Genomic DNA, 16075 nt, shown 5'->3' with positions numbered 1-16075 from the left:
CATAATAAGGTGGAACAATGAGACACAGCAGTTGAAGCAAATTAGTGAAGGAAAAAAGGCTAGACAGTACTTAGCTAACCTAAATGCAGAAAACTTTATTCAGTGAACAATGGGAAGCAGAACACACAAAAAAAGTTATTTTTCATTTACAGTTGCACCTGAAACAAAAGCTGACAATACTGAAGCTGAGGAGGCAGCACACACAGAGGACCAGGGAGGGCAAGAGGACACAGAGCAGACAACACTGCCAACACCTGTCCCACAGAGACACAGTCAGATTGTGACTCCACTCCCACTTTTGGAGGGAGAACCAGAGTCCATAGGGGATGAGGCAAAGCCAGAGCAGGAAATCATGCACAACAGGTCCAGATCAGCCTCCTGTGCACCGTAGGGAAGAAACTTGTAGGAGACCCAGGGCGAAGGCACACAGCAGCGCAGAAGCTGTAGAGGATCCTACTTTTTTTTCCGGCCTGGAAGGAACCAAGGTGAAGGTACAGTACCTGCAAACACGAAGCATGAAGTCAATACACAGGCAGCTGGTGTCTGTGAACCATAACCTTACTGACATGGAGATAGCTCAGTGTTAAAATTGATGAAGGACATAAGGCCTGTAAGAACAGCACCAGGGAAATGATGGGAGCAATAAAAGAACTCTGTGCTACCATGAAAAGAGACCAGGCATCCAGACACAGGGGGAAACGACATCTGAACACCTATCTGGACACATACAGCAAGGTGGTCAACCGCTTGTCAAATGCCACTTCCATGCTGTCACGACACACAGTGACCATGCAGGTCGAAATGGCACACTGCAGCCAGGATGTGGCCAAAGGGCTGGTGCAGGTGACAAATGCAGTAGACCAACTGTAGAAATCTACCATAGGTGGCACAGGTCTCATGGGCTCAGGGGACAGTGGGGAACTCTCCAGCCAAAGCAGCATCACCCCACTAATTGCCGAACCCTGACGGAATAGTGTGAGGCAGGGAACACCATTGGATGCCTCAAGGAAGAGCAGTCAGCACCCTGAGCATGCCACAGCAGGACTCAGGGTGCTACAGCACAGAAGAATGCCAATGGGTGAAGTAACCAATGGCATATGGACTTTTGTTTACCCTTCAGCCATGCACTGTGGACATGACATGTGCAACAGATTGTGCCACACATAAAGTTTGTTTGTATGCTGTGTGACTGAAATTTACCTGAAGCTAAAGGAACAATATAACACAGTCATTCTCAAATCATTATTTGCATTGTTCATCAATACTCACCTAGAAATAGTTGTGTGTTATCTCATCATGTCTCTGTCATCTCACAGCTGCCCGTACAACATCTGCTGGTCTGCAATGTGGGCCTGGTACCTCATCCTCATCGGATTATGTATATTTCAGTTCCACTGGTATGCCTTTTCTAGTTGCAATATTGTGCAGCATGGCACAAGTAGCCATAATCTTACAGCAGGTCTCAGGGCTGTATTGTAGCGCTCCTCCACTCTTATGCAGGCAGCGGAACTTGCTCTTCAGAATACCAAATGTCTGCTCAATCACACAGCGCATTGACGTGCGTGCGCGATTGTATCTTCGCTCTCTGGGATTAGCCGGTTTCAGGTACGGTGTAAGGCTAAATTCATGGACTGCATATGCACTGTCACCTGCAGGATGAAAGACATGTGGTTAATCACTGTACTCTCACTTCAGCCCTTAACTGTATGTAAGAGTGCTTGACATGCATTTACCTAGCAGGTAGCCCTCTCCAAATTCGCCCCCAGTGAGACGTCAGTATATCCCACTGTGTCTAAAAATGAAGGAATCTGTTCTGCCAGGGAATTTTGCCACTATATCACTTATGACATATTTGAAGTTGCAGATGACCTGTATGTTGAGCGAATGGTATGATTTGTGGTTTCTGAATACATACTCATTGTTTGATGGGGGTGAGAGGGCTCCATGGGTACCATCTATGTAACCAATGACATGGGGAAATTGTGCAATCTGGTAGAAGTCCAGTTTGGTTTGCTGCAATGCCTGTTGTGTGGCAGGGAATGTGATGTGATGATGTAGCCTCTGTACCATTGCATCCAGGAATGCATGGAAGAAGCGAGACAGGCAACTCTGGGAGACCCCTGCTGCTGCCGCTATCAACCCCTGGAAGCTCTTGGATGACTGTAAGTGCAGTGAACAGAGGACCTGCACATGTGGTGGTGTGGTTTGGGTCCTGCGAGTTGGGTACTCAACCATAGGTTTTAGCTCAGCACTCAAGTCCAGTATGGTAGCTGAGTCCTGCTATACTCTCATGTAGTTCTTCATCTGTCTGCTGGAACAGAGTGATGCGCACTCTGGAGACCTGTTCCTGTCGCCTCCTTCTCTGTGCTGCTGCTTGAATCCGCATCCTCCTGGCCATCACATACAGCGCTGTCATTGTGAATAGGCCTGTAGCATTGTGGGCCTGTTTAAATAGGTTGCACCTGGTTACCACCTGCTCAGAGTTGGTGGAAATAATCAGGAGCAAAATTGCAAATGTTGTGAATTTGCGATTTTTTGATACATAGCTTTGCAAATTTGCAATTTGCGACAAAACTTATTGCGAATATCGCAAATAGCGTGTCGGTATTTGCAAAGTCGCAATGAGAATAAGCAGATTGCGGTACTCGCAAAATAGGTATTCGCAATTTTTGCAATTCACAGTGTTTGCGACCTCAAATTAGCTTGATACATATGCCCCTAAATGCAGTAAAGTGCTTAGAAGCAAGTAGCACTAAAAACGTTACTTCAGATCATGCTGGACCGTGGAAAACTCAAAGTTCGGGCCAATTGCGATGGAGTACTGGCAGGCTACTGTATCCACACAGGCCCCAGTGAAAAAAGTATCTTTCCTGGTCACAAGCAATGAGATGCATCGATCTCCTCCATGTAGTGAAGGTGATGCGTCAGTTCTGAAGACAGGTGGCAGAGTCCAGATCAGTCGAGTGATGTGCCAAATTCTGCCACGCAATCGAGGGGATGCATCGATATATCACTAAGTTGCAGCTGTGGCGATACGCTGTCCTGAGGTGTCAATCTCTGGAAGCAAAGAGCTGGTTCTGAGGCGATGTGCCGATTTTACTCGTACAATTGGGTTAATGCACCAGTTCTGCTATACGCAGACAGGACATGCGCCAAAATCTGAGTGGCAAGTATATGGGCCACTTCCAGTGAGCCAGGCACAGCAGCAGGGGGAGAAACTTTGATATCCCTGAGTCTCAAGCAACAGGAGGCTAGCCAACACGCCCCTGGAGATCACTTGGAGGGAAGGTAGAGTCCATCTCTCCTTTAGCGGAGTCAGAGAGCAGCAGGACAACAAACAGAGCATAGGCCTTCCAGATCAGCAGTCCAGTTGAGGCCTTAAAGCAGCACAACAGTGTTTCTGGTAGAACTTCAGTTACAAGTCCAGTAGTATCTGATTTTAGGGGGTCAGAAGCACAGTACTTAAACCCAAAAGTACCTTTGATTTGGGGGGTGACTTTGAAACGACCCTCTTAAGTTCAAAAGGATCCCTTTCAAACCAATCCTGTCTTCCAGGCCATCTGTGGGGGGTAATCAGTCCTTTGTGTTGCAACAAGACACAGCCTATTCAAGTAAAGTGTTAGCCCCTCCCTTCTATCCTGCCCAGTTAAGGGCATCAGAATGCAGAAGTATGTAGATGGATACTCAGACACACCCATCCTTCCTGTGTTGTGGCTGTCTATGGGGAATGCACAAAGTGTTGCTGTCATCCATTCCAAACATGTAATAGGGGCAGGCAGTCAGGCACACCGAGCAGTAAATGCAGAGAAATGTCAACTTTATGAAAGTGACATTTCTAAAACAGTAATGTTAAATCCAACTTCACCAGTATGAAGGAGTTATTATTGCCACTCTAAACATCTGAAACATGAAAAAGAAACTACTCTTTTATAAGGTATTACAGCTTAAAAGTGTATTAAGGAATTTCGAATGCTAGCCTATGAGAGCAGTCGGCCTCACAGTAGTGAAAAATAAAATAGGCTGTTTGTTATTACCAGGACAAATGAGGTTAAACACACATTTCCTATCTTTTAATTACATGGCAATGTGTCCTTAAGGTTACTTAGGGGCAGCTTAGGTAGGATGTATATGAAATAAAATGAGAGTTTGAGACTTGGCAAGTAGTTTTAAATGGCAAAACAAAGTGGCAGTTAACTGCACACACAGGCACTGCAGTTGCAGGTCTGAGAAAAACTTGAAAGGCTACTTATTCAGGTGACACAATTTGTGCTGCAGACCCACTAGTAGCATTTGAAGTACAGGCCCTGGGTATATAGTATACCACTTTTCAAGGGGCTTGCTAGTAAATCAAACATGCCAATCAGGTATTCACCAATGTCATCATGTTTAGGGGATGGGCACATGCACTTTAGCACTGGTTAGCAGTGGTAATGTGCTCAGAGTTCTATGGCCAACAAAAAGAATCAGCATAAAATTAGGCAAAAGGAATACATCTGGGTAAAGACCACCCCAAAGATGACTGGTGTAACACCCTAAATCTTTTTAACACCTTATCCACTGACTTCATTTCTCTCCAATATTTTGAGTGGGGATCCTCCACCAGAGACCATTGACTCTGAAATGACTAATTGCACAACATGGCTCCTTATCTGAAGAAGTTTGTGTTTATTGTGATAGCACATGGCTCTCCTGGTCAAATAGAAGACTGCCTTGTTAGATTTGAGAGGTCCAGCCAACATTGAAGTTCCTGCTACACTTGCTGTGAGGCCGATAATATTTTCTTGACATCCTAAGACTTCGGAGAGCCAATATGTAGGGAGATGAACCAATACGGGATACTGATGAAGTCAGCCCAGGGAACTAACTAAAGTGCAAGTGGATGTGAGTCCTTGTAACCTCAGCCATGCTGGTGCATAAGGCACATTCCAGCCCTGAAGAGAATGAATGGCAGCCAGTGGTGGGTGCTACTAGTTTTTGAAAACATCCAGGACCTGACTACAGGTGAAGTGGAAACTCTTGAAAATGTTTGCTTCTGACACTGAACCATAAGTACCCCTGGTGGGGGTTGAAACTGAAACAAAAAAGAAGGTGTCAATTAAATACACAGTTATTAAAAATCTCCCTTCGGGAATCAGAAGTATGGTTCTTTGAAGAATATCCATCTTGAACTGCACAGCTATCACTCAGACATTGAGATGTCAAATCTATTACCATTCTGTTGCTCTCTGACATAGTAGTCACAACAAAGATTATTGAGTAAGTTCCCCTTCCATGTCTCCTTCATGTGTTGATTTTTTGGAAGCTACTCACTTCTCCAAGCTCCTCGGTCAAGATGTAGTATTGACACCTGAATCTGGATGAGTAAATATAAAATCTATTCAGTATCCTTTTCGAACTACCTGAAGCACGCGTCTCTGATGCACATAGCCCAGGTGTTTAAATGACTGAATTCATCCACCATCTGGAGGTTCTGGGACAATCCTGGCATAGGCAGGAATGAGCTTGCTTACCCTTTGAACAAGTTTTTTATTTTTGCTGTGCTATCCATGTGTAGCTCTAACTTTGTTTCCTGTATTGAGAGCCTGGCATAACTTCCTAGACTTCTGTGAGGAGCACAGATATCATTTGTTACTGCCATCTGAATTACAATGAAAGCTAAAGTTCCTTAAATAGATGATGAAGCCTTTCTTCCCTCTCGAGGCTGAATTGTATTACTTCCTGAAAAGAGCAGCTACTTTCTGGAATAACTATGTAAGCAGGGTTTTTAATACTAAGGTCCTCTTGGCTGTAACAATTGCCCCTTCAGACAAGGCTGATGATCTAACAACATTGATGGAAACATCCAAAATTAATTTGATCTGACCTTCAATTCCTTCCAGGAGAGCTCAACGCTCAGACTCCTATTCGCCTGACTTTAACAGACCTTTGAAATCAGAAATTAATGATTGGGATGTGTAGGCACCATTAATTCATGCAAAAATGTCTTAAAAAAAAAAGTGTTAAACATTTTATCTGTGTTAACTTTAGTGATGGTGTCATGAGCCCTGTACATCCTCTTCATAAGGCATCCTCAAAAGAATCAACAATTTCAGAGTATGGAATTTTCTACTCCATCTGGTCTAATCGATACATCTTTGCCATAAACATACTAATTTTACCACACTCTTTCCGTTGCTGTGAAGCCACACCCATAACCTGGTTGGATTGCAGATGTTTTAATTTAAGAGTGTACAATGAAGGTTGCTGCATGTCCATTCATGATGACACCAGATTTTGGCATATGTATGCATGTGTAATTACGATTGGACCTGGATACTTTCCAGTTTAGTTGATCTTTTGTCTATCTGGTAGAATTGCGGCCTCACTCAGAACCAGACAAATCTAAGAAAGATATGCTATCGTATCCTACCTTATAAAGTGCACTATCACCCAGGTGGGAAACCTGGCATAGAAGTAGCTGTAATTCTAACCTGGTCTAGGGCTGGAAACCAGATCTTCAGCTTACTGTGCAACTCCAGAAATTAAGAAACTCTGTCTTGTGTTGGGGCAAGTCATTCCAGGTTTTAGAAGTGATGTAGGTGAAACTGACCATTGGTTCTTCCTATGCATGGGATCTGTGCAAGTAGGAGTCTGGCTGAGTGGAGGTGTCTGGATGGCCTGAGAAATGAGATTCAGTTGTTGAGGTGGGTTGGGCCTGTGTTATTTAATGCTCTGAATGCAGGTGTGAGGAGTTTGAAATGGACTCAACAAAATTAAGATCAACTCCTGTCTCTCGAAGCCAACAAAAGTCACACTTGGGGTCCCGCGAGGCTCGATCCTCTGCCCGTCCCTCTTCAATCTCTTCATGGAGCCCCTCACAAACATCTTGAAAAAAGATGGAGTGAATTCCCACCTTTACGCTGGTGACACCCAAATCTATTTCAAAATCAAGTCTCCCAACGACATTCGACACATCAATGCCACTCTAACCGAGATCCAAACTTGGTTCAACGCTAACCACTCAAAGCTCAACCCAGATCAAACGGAACTAATCCTCTTCTCTCCAAAAAGCAAGCATCATCCAATCCAAGAGTGGCTCAAGAATCTGGTCGCCCTAAACTGCCCCATCGTCCTATCCAACTCAGTTAAGTCTCTAGGCATCACCCTTTACAGGAACTTATCTATGGAAGCCCACATCAAAAACTCTGCAAAAAGTGCTTTTTTCTCTCTAAAACACCTCAAGAAATTGAAACCTTTTCTTCCCCACAATGACCTCAAGACAGTAGTCCAATCCCTAGTCCTCTCTAAAATTGACTATAGGAACGCCATCCTAAAAGGGACTCCAAAAGCTCACCTAGCCCCTCTAAGGGCAGTGCTGAACATGGCCGCTCGACTTGTATCTGGAGTAAAAAGATTTGAACACATCAATCCAGCTCTCAACTCCCTCAACTGGCTTCCCATGGAAGGGAGGTGTATTTACAAGCTGGCCTGCATCACACACAAAACCCTTCACTCTCCGGCCAACAACTACCAGAACAAAAAGCTGGTAAGAGCAGGTCAATCCAGAACTCTGTGAAGCTCAACTCACTCCTTCTTATTCCTCCGAAACTGAAAAAGAAAACCACACAAACCGATCGTTTTCTGGCAACGCTCCCAGGATGTGGAACGCTCTCCCTGGAGTCCTTAGATGCAACCCCTCCTTCTCCTTTTTCAAAAGGGACCTGAAACTCCATCTCCTTAACAAATACTTTCCTGATCAACGTCAACTAACCTAGACATCAATATCCGAGTTTACTCCTCTCTCTTGACAGTCAAGGATAGTTGATGAACAGATTGTATTAAACACCTTATTTTTATGCTGTATTTTTTGTATCTCTGGTTTGCTTTCTTACTGCCTGTCTACTATGTAATGCAAATTCCATATGTTTTTTACAGTGTGTATGTAAAGCGCTCTAATACCTATGGGTCAAGCTAGTGCTAAATGAAACTTTTAAAATAAATAAATAAAAAGTGTATTTGGAGTCATTGGAGCTCTTTAAAGTGTGATGTGTGTGCAGCATGGTAGGCTGAGTGTGATTTTGGTTTCTGAATTCTGAATGTTTTGAAGTCATCTGGGGAGATGTTTGCTGATTCCGGCATAGAGGGTGTTCCAGTAGTACAGCTTGCTAGTCACAAGGGCACGTTTGACTTGTTTAGAGATGCTGGTTGGGAGGCACTTGAAGATTTTCCTCAGCATCTTCAGTGTGTGGAAACATGAGGCTGTTACTGTGTTCACTTGAACGATCATGTTGAGTTGGCTGTCAATGATGATCCCATAGCTCTTGGCATGGGTGGTTGGGGAGGCATAGATCCTCATTCAGCCAGCTGCCAGGTGGAATCCCATGGTGATGGTCTCTTTCTGAAGATCACAACTTCTGTTTTGTCAGGGTTAAGTTTGAGACAGTTGATTTTCATTCATTCAGTGACTTCAGTAGTACAGGCTGCAAACTTTTTCCGACTGATGGGATTTTTGCCTGAGATGAAAGATATAAACTGTTTGTCGTCAGCGTATGATATGACGTTGATGTCATGAGTGCGGGAGATGCTTGCAAGTGGATTCTTGGATGTGTTGAAGACGTTGGGTTAAGACAGGATCCATGTGGTACTCTGCAGATGATGTTGCAGACATCGAAGAGTAGGGAGTCAGATTGACTGTGTTAGTTTGGTCAGGAAGGAGCATATCAAGTGTAGAGTGAGAATTTTGATTCCCATCTCATGCAGGCATTAAATTGAATGCCAAAAAGACCTCTACGAGGATGAGGGCGCCCATGTCTCCTCTGTCCAGGATCATATGGATGTCGTCTGTAGCGCCAATGTGGGCTGTTTCCCTGCTATGGTTACGTCTGAATCCAGCCTCTGATACACTGACTTTGCAGACACACTGTAGAATTTGAAAGTTCGCATATGCCCAGTTCATCCGGAGTAAAGCGCTTATGTGACCCTGAAACACTTACTAATAGTCTGAACGTGTGAGTCCCTACTGCTGAATCCACTATAATGTGAGAAAAAAGGCACAGCTGACACAAACCGTTGCAAAGTCGCTTTTCCATATTTGAAGATGGGCATACCATGCTGCCACTTTCTGTGCAACAATGTAATACCTGCACAGCTCCATACTCCTTTGAAATTCTTCATGATTCAGCGAAAACAGAGTATTTCTTGCAGAAAATCCTCAATTCCTCCAATAAACCTAGGGAGATATTTACGATAGTCAATGAGCATGCTAAACCTGACCGGATCACGATGACCCCTGTGTCCTCCCAGCCCCTCTGCGACTCTCTCAATAATTACTTTGTTGAGAAGATTGATCTTATTAAAGCTAGCATTTCTAACCCTGACCTGGGATTCGACACAGGCTGCCCCCCAATAAATTCAAATTCCCTGCTGAACTTCTCTCCTGTCACCATGGATACCCTCCCTCCGCTCCTCTGCAGAGTTCGCTCTGGCTCTCCTTCTGACAGTTGCCCTGCCCATATCACTCGGAAGATTTTTCTTGACCTCCCTGAAGTCCCACTCTCCTTGCTCAACAATTCCCTTTGCCAGGGCATAGTTCCCAGTTCTTTCAAATCGGCCATTGTCACACCTATCCTGAAAAAACCTGGGGCTGATCCGGCCACCCTTAGTAACTATCGGCCGATCTCCCTGCTCCCCTTCCTGGGGAAACTACTGGAGGCCCATGTCTCCAGCTGCCTGGGCGCCTTTATCGAAAGCTCAGACTTCTTGGACCAGCACCAGGCAGGATTCAGACCCCAGCACTCAACCGAGTCGGTCATGGTGGCAGTCCACGATGAACTTAGGAAAGGGGCGGACCAGAACATCTCTCAGGCCTTGGTGCTCCTTGATTTGTCGGCGGCGTTCGATACCGTTGACCATTCCATCCTTATTCAGCGGATCGAGAACGCCGGCATCAGGGACACCCCGCTTAGATGGCTTGCTTCATTTTTGTAAGACTGTAAGCAAGCAGTTCATCTTGGCTCCTTTATGTCCAAGGCGAAGGACCTGACTTGTGGGGTTCCCCAAGGCTCCTCCCTCTGCCCCTTGCTATTTAACCTTTACTTCCTCCCGCTGATCGCCAAACTCAGGGAGAAACCTGTGGTAATTTTCAACTATGCAGACGACATGCAGCTCATCTTCAATATTGACTCTTCCCCTTCCTCAGTGGCGAATTTCCAGAACACCATGACCTTTATCAGCTGCTGGATGAGGGAAAACCAGCTCAAGCTTAACCCAGACAAGACTGAGCTGGTGCTTACTGGTCCCCCGAATAATCCTTGGAACCCCAGCTTCTGGCCGCACATGCTAGGCGGCGCCCCCTGCCCGGCGAGCTCGGCTAAGAGTCTAGGTGTTACCATCAGTAAGGATCTGTCTATGAAACCTCAAATTAAATCAGTGATGCCGCCTTTATTTTTCCACCTGCTCCGCATCAAGAAGATTAGCAGATTCCTTACCTATGATGCCCTCGTCCACGTCATACTGGGTCTAGTAGTGTCCCGCATTGATTATGCAAATTCCCTCTATATCGGGATTCCCCTCTACCAGTCCCATCAACTCCAACTGGCTCAAAACCAGGCCGCTAGACTGGTCTTTCGGCAGCCCAGGGCTTGTTCTGTGAAACCACTTCTAAAAAGCTTACACTGGCTTCCTGTTGCTCAGCGGAGTCTTTTCAAGGTGGGCTGTATGACCTACCTAGCCCTCAAAAACCAAGGCCCCTCCTTCATTGCCGCTCTGCTCCACCGTTACACCCCCTCCCGAGCACTCCGGTCGGCGGGCCTCAATTTGCTTTCCACTTGCCTGTCCAAGCGTAAAAAGCTTGGCGCCTTAAGATTTGCTTCACAAGCCCCCCACCTCTGGAACTCCCTCCCACCTGACCTTCGTCTCATCCCTTCCTACCAGGTGTTCAGGAAAGCCCTGAAGACGTGGCTGTTCGCACAAGCATTTGATTAGAATCTTTTGCTCCGCTGTTAGCCCCAGTCTGTCCCAAAGCGCCAAGAAACCGCTGGTGAACGTGCGCTTTATAAATTCTTTTTTCATTCATTCATTCATTCATGTGTTGATATAGGACCATCCCCCTGGCAGAGGACAATCATGAAAGGGAATTCTAAATAAAAGACCCATGCACAACCAGCGTTTCTGCATTGCCCTAGCTTCGGTCTCAGTCGGAGACAGGAAAAGCAACACAGAAGGATGGTGGCTAAGCAAGCTATTCATGGTGTCTGGGGTGGGGGGCGGGCATGTACATGGGTGAGACTTCTGTCTGAAGGTTGATACTCACTTCACAAGTAATAGATAGGACTGGGATGCAGGACGTAGAAGTACTGGTTTATATGTAGTTCACAAAGATTGTCGCTTTTCTTATCCTCACACTGTTGAGTCGATCTCACTCCTCCCAGAAACCTGTGAGCATTCTGTATACGAATATATACGTTTCAAAGCTTTTTTTCTCAGAAAATCTGAATCATGCTACCCGGGAGACTGAAAGCATTTTTTATGCAGCTACCTACCTTGCTTAGCTTTTCCTCACACGAATCAGCAGAAATTACACTCACAAATAAAATACTTGCTAAACTACCAATTTTCATGTGAATGCACAACTCGCATGGAATTTTGAAACCCCTTGCATATTTTCCGTATTTTTGCAAGAAATAACCGAAGTCCTGGATGACAAAAGTGCCCCTAACCTACAAACACTAGATTAATCCCTTCGTTGTTTGGCTCTGACAACCCAGTTGTCTCTCTCCCCCCTTCCACCACTACTTACTCAGCTGCCGCTGTTGCACTCCCACTTTCACAACCTGCCTCCACTGTCTATCTCTCTGACAATGCCCGGAACTCTGACATCCGTCCCAAACTTTCTCTCCCTCCTCACTTGGACACCTGTCCCATCTCTCCTCCACGAACTCCTCGAATACGAACCTTACATTACCGACTCACCGCGTACAACCTTCCCCCTCTCCTAATCCCAGGGACTCCATCCAACTCCTGACCCCTGCTAAATCTCCCCCCATAGACCCAAGTCATCCTTGACCCCTGCCTAATACCTTAAACTTCCTCAGCTCAATAGCACTGCAACTGAACAGAATGGAGCAGAATATTAACTCTCTCGCTGCTGATTTCCGTTACTTACAACAAGACCTTCTTAACAGGGCCAAGCTACCGTGCTACCTCCCCCCGAGGTGTGGGGCTCCTACTACACTCAATACATCTCACATGGCCCCACAGAACTCCCCTCGACCCTCCAGCCAATCATCGAGCGGGGGCTCTCAGTCCCAACAAGGATAGCCAACCCGTCTCGGGACCGAAACCGGATGAGCTCTATGACGCTCACCTCGCTTTGGACAAGAAGTCAGCCCCTTTCCACATCCCTGTTATTATTGGCACTAACAGAATCGCGAATACCGTCTACTCGCCTAGACCCCCTGCTCAATACACCTCTATCCACCTAACTCCCCCCACCATCAAGGACCCCCGTCCTCTCTCGTGCATGCTCCTAAACTGCAGATCAGCAGTACAACACGCTACTGTCATTGCTGAAAGTCTTCTCGCTGAAGAAATTGTCATCACCTTCCTCACAGAATCCTAGCTCAATGCCCACTCCACTCCCATTCTTGACATTCTCACCCCTCCAGGGTACAACATCATCAGACAAGACAGGCCAATCAAAACTAGGGGGGGACTAGCCATCATTCATAGAGATGGAATACAGATAACCAAACTTAAACCTGCAGAATACAGATTGTTTGAATACCTAGGCGTCAAACTCACTACCAAGGGCACCCCACCCATTAAATTCCACACCATCTACCATCCTCCTGGAGAGCGTACCCTTTTCCCCGAGGAATTAACAGACCTAATAACACGATTCTCGTTGACAGACACTAAAGACGTGTTCTTGGGTGACCTCAATAGCCACTGGAATGGCCCAGAAGACTCCACTGTCCTGAACCTTTCCAACCTTCTGGAAATATATAACCTCAAGTAACTCTGTAATAATCCAACTCACATCAAAGGTGCTACACTAGATGCGATCATAACCAGCAACGATCTGATCTCCCTGAGAGAGATTTCTCCCATTGACTGGTCCAACCACCACCTAATTCTGTTCAGGATTGACACACTTGCCAGCCTCCAACCTATTTGTGTTGTCAATCCAAAACTCCTGACCAGAAACATCAAAGAAATACCTTTATCCGATCTTGAAGCCAAGATTCATCCCCATCTGCAACTCCATCCCTCATCATGGTCAGCTGTTGACCTCACTTCACACTTTAACTCAAGAATGACAGAGGTTTTAGACCAAATAGCTCCTCTCAAACTCAAACAACCGAGGAGAACCAAATCAAAACTCTGGTTTAACGTGGAGCTGAATGATGAACGATGTCAACTCAGACAAATGGAAAGGTCGTGGAGACAAAACCCCTCGACCTTGCACCTAACACAACTTAGATCTGCTCTGCGGTCTTACAAAAAACACATCTTCAATGAAAAGGCATCTTTTTTCTGCGGCCAACTCGATCAGGTGAAAAACAGACCAAGAGAACTCTTCAACATTGTTAAAAGCCAAACTAACTGCACTCCCTCTCAAGAAATTGAAGCCACCAATGAGCGATGTGAAGAAATTGCCACCTTCTTCACTAATAAAGTCTCTAAAATTGACCACTCCTTCTTACAAACCGGTAACCCACCTCCCCCTTAACCGGCCCCCCCTCAACCTCCTCTGACCTCTCGGAAAGAGCTCTTAACAATGACAATCAAACCTACCTCCATCTTAAAAACAATGCGCATTGGTCCGACTTTGAGCTAATGTCGGTTAGCGAGGTCTTCAATATAATATCTAATCTAAAAACTTCCTCCCACACTATGGACCCCCTCCCTTCCACAATTATAAAAGAACTCAACCACATCATCTCACCTTTCTGGACAAAAATCATCAACGCCTCTCTCACCTCAGGCTGTGTCCCCGACTCCCTCCAACTAGGAAAAATCACACCCATTCTCAAGAAACCTGGGGATGACCCTAATGATCTTAACAACCTCAGACCTATCTCTAACCTCCCTTTCCTTGCAAAAACATTGGAGAAATGTGTTCTCCTCCAACTCAATAAACACATTGAGGAGTTCAACCTCCTTGACGCCTTTCAATCTGGTTTCAGAAAAGGCTGTAGCACGGAAACAGCTATGCTCAACGTCTCGGATGACATTCACAAGGCCCTAGACGAAGGTGATGCCTGCCTACTCATCCTTATTAACCTATCTGCGGCATTCGACACAGTAAACCATCCAGCCCTTCTGGAGACCATGTTGAAACGTTCCGGCATCAATGGCACAGTACTAAAATGGTTCACCTCCTTCCTTCAACACCGCTCACAACAAATTAAAATTAATTCCTGTCTCTCAAAGCCTACTAAACACTTGGGGTCCCACAAGGCTCGATCCTCTCCCCGTCCCTCTTCAATCTCTTCATGGAGCCCCTCACAATCATATTGAAAAAAGCCGGAGTGAATTACCACCGATACGCGGACGACACCCAAATCTATTTCAGGATCATATCCCCCAGCGACATCCAACTCCTCAATACCACCCTAACCAAGATCCAAACTTGGTTCTACGTTAACCACTTAAAGCTCAACCCTGACAAAACGGAAGTAATCCTATTCTCTCCAAAAAGTAACCATCAACCAATCCAAGAGTGGCTCAAGAATCTGGTTGCCCTAAACTGCCCCTTTACCCTATTCGACTTAGTTAAGTCTCTAGGCATCACCCTTGACAAAGAACTTATCAATGGAGGCCCACATCAAAAACTCTGCAAAAAGTGCTCTTTTCTCTCTAAAACACCCCAAGAAATTGAAACCTTTTCTACCCCACGATGACCTCAAGACAGTAGTCCAATCCCTAGTTCTCTCTAAATTTGACTACGGAAACGCCATCCTCACAGGAACTCCAAAAGCCCACCTAGCCCCTCTAAGGGCAGTGCTGAAAATGTCCGCTCGACTCATATCTGGAGTTAAAAGATTTGAACACATCACTCCAGCTCTCAACTGCCTCAATTGGCTTCCCATGGAAGGGAGATGTATCTATAAACTGGCCTGCATCACACACAAAACCCTTCACTCTCCTGCCCCCAACTACCTAAATAACAAACTGAAAAGAGCAGGTCAATCCTGATCCCTGAGAACCTCTACCTCACTCCTTCCTCCGAAAATGAAAAAGAAAACCACCCAATACCGATCGTTCTCGGGCAACGCTCTCCCTGTAGTCCTCAGATGCAACCCTTCGTTCTCCTGTTTCAAAAGGAACCTGAAACTCCATCACTTAAACAAATACTGTTCATGACCAACGTCAACTTACCTAGACTACTTTATCCGAGCTGTCTCCTCTCTCCCCGGACATTCAAGGATAGTGGGTGACCGGACTATGTAATTCTCACCTTTTTCTTTTTATTGCTCTCTCCCCCTCCACTGCACTACATATTTGTCTCCCTTGTTGTATTTTTGTTTCTTTGGTTTGCTCCCTTACTGCTGCTCAACTAGGTAATGTAATGTCCTTCTGCTGTTTACTGTGTGTATGTAAAGCGCTCCGATACCTATGGGTATAGCTAGCGCTATATAAAACTTTTAAATAAAAATAAATAATAAATTGGTGTAGTTTGCTATCGCTCTGCGTGTCACAAGGCGATTCCCTCCTTGCTCTTGCATATTGTTTTCACCAGACTCATACAGCTTTACGTTCACAGTGAGAAAAGCTACTTTTTCTCGTTCGTTGCCTTGTCCAATTCATTACCTCCTCAGCACCGGTGTCTCCGTGTTCTGTCGGGAATATTAAGTTAAAAAGGGTCGAAATGAGACAGTGTCTTTCCTCCAAATTAATTTGAAGTTAGCAGCACTTGCAGGTGGGGGTAAAATCTTAGCACTCCCCAGCGTGCGCGAGGCAAAATGTGGCGCTTCAATAGACAGTGCGTCCTGCTTCTCCGCCAGACTGGAAGCCATTATTTCAGTCATGGTAGGCCTTTCTGTCTCATTCTGTTTTCTTTTTAATTAGGTTTTAAAACAATTAGCTTACG

General features: G+C 45.5%; 1 long non-coding RNA gene across 1 annotated transcript; it reads right to left on the bottom strand.

Moving 5' to 3' along the window:
• Nucleotides 1-223: 223 nt before the first annotated feature.
• LOC144770204 (uncharacterized) lies at nt 224-15876 on the bottom strand. The gene is made up of 3 exons (XR_013598828.1): nt 15796-15876; nt 1270-1649; nt 224-500 (listed from the first exon to the last, which is right to left on the bottom strand). It is a non-coding gene; the product is annotated as an uncharacterized LOC144770204 (long non-coding RNA).
• Between the last annotated feature and the right edge of the window lie 199 nt (nt 15877-16075).

Source organism: Lissotriton helveticus, chromosome 1_1, assembly GCF_964261635.1.
Source record: "Lissotriton helveticus chromosome 1_1, aLisHel1.1, whole genome shotgun sequence".
NCBI lineage: Eukaryota > Metazoa > Chordata > Amphibia > Caudata > Salamandridae > Lissotriton > Lissotriton helveticus.
Note: the sequence above shows the minus strand (reverse complement) of the source record. Positions and strands in the feature narration are given on the sequence as shown.